This window comes from Psammomys obesus, unplaced genomic scaffold (assembly GCF_907164565.1).
Source record: "Psammomys obesus unplaced genomic scaffold, mPsaObe1.curated_primary_1811, whole genome shotgun sequence".
NCBI lineage: Eukaryota > Metazoa > Chordata > Mammalia > Rodentia > Muridae > Psammomys > Psammomys obesus.
The window spans coordinates 27,650,325-27,657,703 of record NW_026596034.1 but is presented as its reverse complement, the minus strand read 5'-3'; positions in this window follow the sequence as shown (position 1 = coordinate 27,657,703).

Genomic DNA, 7,379 nt, shown 5'->3' with positions numbered 1-7,379 from the left:
CTTTCCTCACCTGGATGAGGATGAGGACTGGCAGGCTGAGTGTGACATCATTGGATGGAGCTCACCTGCTCTCACAGTGAGAGGAACATTCTTGCTTCCAGTGTGCCTCTACTTTGTAGACTGGACATGGCCCCTGGAGAGAGTATAGCCCAGCAGCTTTGGGCACCCCTGGCTGACGAGGATGACAGGTCCTCAGACCCAACACCGATTTAGTACTTCCAGACAAGACTGGGTAACTGCTAGAGAGAGTGCTGGGGTTCCCTGGGATATTGAGGGTAGGGCGGGGTCATAGGCAGTTGCTTCAGCCTCACAGAGACAGGGCTCTCTGGCTATCTCTTTCCTTTTACAGTTGGAACCATTCTGGTTTGAAAGAGTTCCTCTTGGATATTAAACAGCCTGTTAAGGCAGTGGTGACACACACCTTTAATCCCAGTAGATGCAGGGCCATCTCTGAGTTTGAGGTCAGCCTGTTCTCCAGGATAGCCAAAGGCACACAAAGAAACCCTGCCTGAAAAAAAAAAAAAAAAAAAAAACCAAACAAAAACCCAGACCAACGGGATCCCCAAAGATCTTGAGAGCTTTGTCTAAGAGTGAGGAGAGCATTGGGTCCTGAGCCTAGTTTGGGAAGCCTTTCTTTGCCTGATGTTTGGAGATGAAGCTTGCCTGGTTTATAAAACATACATATTAGCCCTATGGTTATCATTTAATCCACTATCAAATAAAACACAGATGTTAGGCCCACGGGGGACTCTTAACTTCTAGGAAGAGGATGAAGAGCACTCAGGAGACCGAATAATTGATGCAATAGCAAGAAGTTTATTTTAACCATTGCACAATGGGGTCACCCCTGCTGGTCAGCAAAGAGTGGCACTGGGAGACAAACGCCTTGGGTTTTTAAAGGACAAGGCATGGGAATTTTCAGGGGTTGCAGTCTTGGCAATTCAGGATTGGATGAGGTATTTAACTTTTAAAATAATTGGTTGGTTCTGGGCATCCATAGATCCGGTCAGCCCTGTCGTAAATATCTGGGGAATATCTGATCTTCAAGTCAGTTTGGAATTTCCTGCCATATGAGATATAGCTGCAGTTAAAGGTGAGAGAGTGATTAACTCATCCTGTGTCTGTTCTGAAGAGTGGGGGCTTCAGGCTTTTGATTAAAGGTCAGGAGCTATTCAGGAGAGGGATTGGGGCCATTTGGCTCAGTTTCCAAAGTTTATCTTACAGGCACCGGCCGGTGATTTTCTCCACCTAGTAGAGATCTCTGCTGTTCTCTTCCTTATCTCTGCCCTCACAGATGGCTAATGTCAGGAACTTTTACATTCCTTTGCTCTCTGGAGAAGCACGAAGAGGCTTTAACTAACATGGGCCTAAAACTTGAAAATATAAGTTATAAGGCAATTAAAAAAAATATAGGTTACAAGGTTAGTCTGATTCTTTCAACAGACACCTGTTATATTTCATAATTGCCTTTAAACAATTTGGTCTGGGCAAATTTCACCTAGGCTGTCTCAATAACCTCACCATCCTCCTCACAGCCCCCATCCAATGCCATCCTCCTTAACCATGCTCAACTGGGCTACCTCTCATCTGTAATCTTACGAATACTTGCTTATCTTTGGTGTTTTTCCATTGGCACCATCCTTGGAGCCTTTCCTCCCGGCCCATGTGGTTTCTTCTCCACCCTACCCATCCTGTCGTCCTCCTTCCTCCTCTCTTCCCATCTGTTTGTTTCCTGTGATTCTCATAGCCCGGGGAACCTTAGCTTCGCCTACCCCATTCAGCTCTGCCCAGGTTTTAGGCCTTTAATCAGCCAAGGATAGGTGTGTCCAGGCAGTCACCGGATCTTGACGGCCAGTAATTAGCATCAAAACACAAGCATCCAGTCTTGCCAGGTTGGGTTGAAAACCACAGTGGAGCTGAGGGAGGCTGTCTAGATGGTGGCAGTTTAGACATAGGGAAGAGGATGTGTGCCCAGATAGTGTCAAAGTCCTCATTAGCCACTTGGAAAGGGGAAGGATGTTCTCTCAGGGACAGGGGATGGCTTTTTAGTGTTCTGTTATGAAGTTCTGGAGGAGTCTGTGAGGGAGAGTGCCTATCAAGATGTTCTTTTTTCTGTTGCTGTGTGAACACCATGGCCAAAAGCAGCTTGAGGAGGAGAGGGTTTATTTGGCTTGTACCACCAGTTCACAACCCACTGCTGAGGAAGTCGGAGCCGGAGCAAGTGGAAACCTGGAAGTGGGGGGGAAGGAAGCAGAAACTACAGAAGCTGGCTTGTTCCTGGCTCGCTACCTCTCTCGTGAGCTCAGACTCGCCTCGGGCAGGCGCCACCCACAGAGGACTGAGCCTTTTAGCGATTAAGAAAAACGCCACAGCCAACCTGAGCTAGACATTTCTCCAGCTGAGGCTCCCTCCTCCTGGCAGCTGAACTGTGAAAACCAGGTAATGAAGAACAGCTGGAAAGTCATCAGAGGAAGGGGAGGGGTGGGGGTAGAGGTTGGTAGCAGAGAAACCAGATTAAACAGGGGTTTGAGTGAACACAAAGGACCATCAGGGATATCACCTGGGGCTGAGTTTAGGGGAGATGTGCTAGTGTGAGAGAATCTAGTCAGGCACGTAGCATTCTTCCCACAGCTGAGAGCCCTGTATGGTGAAGGCTTGGGCTAAGAGGTCATAAATTATGACAAAAGTTTTATGTATTTTTTCCCTCTGAAGATTTATTTATTATGTACACAATGTTCTGCCTGCATGTACACCTGTACCCCAGAAGAGGGCACCAGATCTCATTATAGATGATTGTGAGCCACCATGTGGTTGCTGGGAACTGAACTCAGGACCTCTGGAAGAGCAGCCAGTGCTCTTAACCTCTGAGCCATCTCTCCAGACCCCAACCAAAGTTTTCTAATCGTAGAATGCAGCTGTACAGCTGAATGACGAGAGCTGTCAGCATTCCTTCCATGAGAGTTTTTAATTCTTATTTTCGAGAACTTCATTTTAAAGGAAAATTAAGTGACTACCATCTTTTCATCCCAGGAATGAGTCAGATTGAAAGAGTCCATGAGACCACCAGGTGCCCTACCAGAGCGCAACACTCACGTCAAAGGCGTCAATGGAGGACAGCGCCTCCCCCCCACATTGTCACATCACAAACTTGACTGGTCCATGCTCTAAGCTGGGGTGTTCTGGAATACCTTATCTTCACGTGTGGAGATGAAGCTGGTTCATTCCAGAGACAAACCTCCTAGTTTAGTTATGCTGATCTAAACTCAAGGGAACCACTTAAAAAAAAAAACTGGGCTTGAACTGGCCCTGAGGGAGGGTGGGGCTGGACATCCTGGAAAAGTCAAACCTTTTTCTTTGTGGATGTGTGTTTGAAACAGGGTTTCTTTGTGTAGCGCTAGTGTCCTGGAACTAGCTCTGTAGATCAGGCTAGCCTTGAGCTCAGAGATCCACCTGCCTCTGCCTCCCAAGTGCTGGGATTAAGTGTGTGCCACCACCACCTGACTTTTCTATTATTTTGTCTCCTCCAGCCCCTGCCCCAAGACTTATCACTGAGCTAAAACCCCAACCCCGGAAAGCCTTTTTCTGCAGACCAGAAAGTCTGTTGAGGGGGAAAGAGTATGCACGAATACCTTTAGACTACCTTTAGACGCTGGCACTTGCTCTTCAGGGCAGCAGGAAAAGCTGGGGTGAAGACAAGGAGAGGGAGGAGGGGAGAGAATCCTCACTGTGATGCAGATTTGCCTCAGGGGATGCTTTAGCCTCACTCCATGTTGAGGGTGAGGGGCTTCCAGAAGAAAAGTCATCTCCAACCTCACAGAAGAGGGCAGGCCATTCTCTTGTCTTTGTGTCCCTAACATGTAGACAAGAAGCAAAGCTCCCCACAAGGTATCAGACGAAGCTCAGCTTGTACCCCGGTGGACAATGATCTGGACACACAGCCTAAAGGACTTCCAGTCATGTGGCAATGGACAATAAAAAAATCTCTTATAATCTGAGACCGGCACTTTTGCTGGACCTTGAGGTCACTAAGAATTAAGACTGCTACCCTACTGTGCACTCAGCCTGTTGTTTTAACCTGCCCTTGAGAAAACAAAAGTAACAGTCAACCTCACTTGCTCTGGTTTTCCCATTTACATTTTCTTTTACAACCTAATCTTAAATTACGTATCTTAAGTTACAACCCAAAGGAATGCATGTGTGTTCTGTAATGATTTGCCGAAAGCAACCTTATGAAATGGACATCCACCGTTAAGCGTTACACAGAACACTCGGCTATTGCTTTATAAACAAGGGTGTTTGTCTGGGTTGGTTGGAATGATTTGATCCCTTGTAAAACTGTTAAAGGCTCCTGTAAAGTATCCCTCATCCCTTCACCAGGTAATGATTTTTGTGGTGTTCTAAAAAACGGAGAAAAGCCATCTGTAACTGACACTCCCAGGCACTGCTACAGCTCATACACAGCCTTCAGGCACAGGGTCAGACTCATCCGACAGACAGGGAGGATAAGACACAGGGTGAGGAGAGAATGCAATCTGGACTTGTTGTTGGCAAAATGACACCAAGTGCTTTAATTTTTTTCCCATAAGGCAACATTAACTCAGGTACTGGTTACTCTGAGTTAATCACAAACATGTTAAATCTATGCAGCCTTACCCGAGAGCAGCCCCAGCTGGAGACTGTCAATCACCCACAGGCAGACCACAAGCACCAGAACGATGACAGGCCAAGGGAGGCAAGGAGAGCATTCCATCTGGGCCACCAAAATGCGCTAGGTTGACAAGTCAAAGGTGCAGGTTTGAAAGATCAACACAGATAGAAAAAGGTGTCAGGAAGAAAGTATACTGGGACTAGAGTGCGGCTTCATGACCCACGAAAGCAGGAGCAACCTTGCGGCCAGCGCCCACATGAAAAGCTGCGCACCTTCCTATAACCCCAGAGCTGGGGAGAAAGATACTCAAACATGGATGTAAGGTCTCTACATCTTTATTTGAAAATCAAAACCTACTGGCATAGGCTCATACTTTCTCATCTGGTCTGGAAGTTTCCTCCTACATCCTTTTCAATGAAAATTTATTCAGCCATCACATTATTTTTTTACTCTAACTTATTCACTCTTCTTTTTCTCAAGACATGGTTTTTCTATGTAACAGCCCTGCTGTCCTGGAACTAAACTTCGTAAGCTCAGACTGGCCTTGAACTCAAGAGTGTTGTTTGCCTCTGCCTCCTAAGTGCTGGGACTAAAGGAGTGTGCCATCATGTCTAGCTTAGTCACTCATTTATCATTTCTAACTAAAACTGTAATATGACTCGGTCAACAGAAAATCTTAGTACTGGCATTAAAAAAAATCTTCAGATCACTAGGAATGAACTTCCTGGTATGAAGAGAGAGTACTTCTTTTAATGTTAAAAGTCAGAGTCAAGCCAGGCAGGGTGGCACACACCTGTAATCCCAGAACTTGGGGAGGCAGAGGCAGGTGGATTGCTGTGAGTTTGAGGCCAGCCTGGTCTACAAAGTGAATCCAGGACAGCCAAGGCTACACAGAGAAACCCTGTCTCAAAAAACAACGTCAGAATCAACTACCTTCAAAAAGAAAAATCCAGGGAGCTGGAGATAGTTTAGTGATTAAGAGCTCTGGCTGCTCTTCCAGAGGACCTGGTGTTCAATTCCCAGCACCCACAGGATGTCTAACAGCTGCCTAACTTCAGTTCCAGGGGATCTGATAGCTCCAAAGGAACTGTATGCACACAGTGCACAGACAATACATACAGGCAAAACACCCATACACATAAAACATTAAAAATAAAAATCCAGTTCTTTACAATTCCGATGCAAAATGAAAAAGCTGGCCGGGCGCTTCGGCACACATCTGTAATCCCAGCATTCTGGGAGGCAGAGGCAGGGAGATCTCTGTGAGTTCAAGGCCAGCCTGGTCTACAAAACAAGTCCAGGACAGCTGAGACTACATAGAGGAACCCCATCTTGAAAAACCAATTAAAAAAAAAAAAAAGCTAAATTTGTAATTTGAAATCAAGCTTCAATTTCAGTGGACAATGGGAAGTGGAAGAGAATAGGGAAAAAGGGGGAGGGGGTTATAATTGGGATATAAAATGAATAAATTGTAAAAAAAATAAAAATCAAGCATCAAATGATCATTTTTCAGTTAGGAAAAAACATGGTTTGTTTTCAAACAGGGCTTCCCTATGTAGACCAGACTGGTCTCCATCTCAGATCTGCCTGTCTCTGCCTCCTGGGTGCTGGGAGTAAAGGTAAACTACACCTGACAGAAAACCTAACTTTGTAAATGTTAGTCACCAACGTAGAGAGACCACTGAAGTCTAGTTTACTGTGGTCTGAATGAGAACGGCCCCTATAGGTTCACGTTTGAACACGTAGTCTCCAGTTGATGGAACTATCTGGTGAAGGTGAGATGTGTTACTGGAGGTTGGCCTGGAGGCCTGAAAGCCCATGCCACACTCACGGGTAGGGTTGCCTGCTCTCCTTGTGCCTGTGTCTCAGGATGGGCGCTCTAAGCCACTTACTGCTCCCTCCTCTCATGATGGTCATGGAACTGTGTGAGCCTCGTATCTTGTCAACACCAAGTGACAAGGTGACAGCTAATGCTAAGTCAGGTTCCAAAGGGCAGTGTTATATGGGGACAACAGAAATACCTCCTCTAAAGGACACAGCAAAAACAATTTCTAAAGTGGATTATGCACACGGTAACTATAGAAAGCAATGAAACAGAACTCTTGACAGTTCTTTTTTCTTTGACGTCTCTGAGATGTAACATTTCTGAGCTAACAGGACCCCTACCCATTTTTTTTTTTTTTGACTATTCATAAAGCATTAAGAGGAAGACAGAAACATTCAAAAATAGCTTTCTGAGCGCACAGTATTTTGGAAACAGACATGCACTTGTAAACACTTCAGGGAGAAAGAACAAGAACATGATAGATGAGGACGTTCCCTGTCCAGCACGGTTCTATTCTGTAGAGTTCACACCTGCCTCCTTTTACTCTCTAGACCTCACTTCTCTCAGACCTTTACATATTCATAACCCAGAATCAGGCTAAAACTCCAGCAGTACTGCTTTTTCTTCAGCTCAGTAACAATGTCACAGCAACTTGTACGAGCCAGCTGCAGAGGGAAAGAGGCTAACATGCTACTTTAAGGTCCATCACATTTTTCCTTTAGATGCACACTGGGTTGAAAGGTACAGAGACACACGTGATGCTGAGTATGGGAAACATCGTCTGCTGTGATTAAATTACCATAGATGAGAATTTCAAATTCCAGGAGCTATTAAACTTACATAACAGATTTAAAACAATTCGTGTTTTGTGGCATATCCTTACATACAAATTTCTAAGGTACTGTC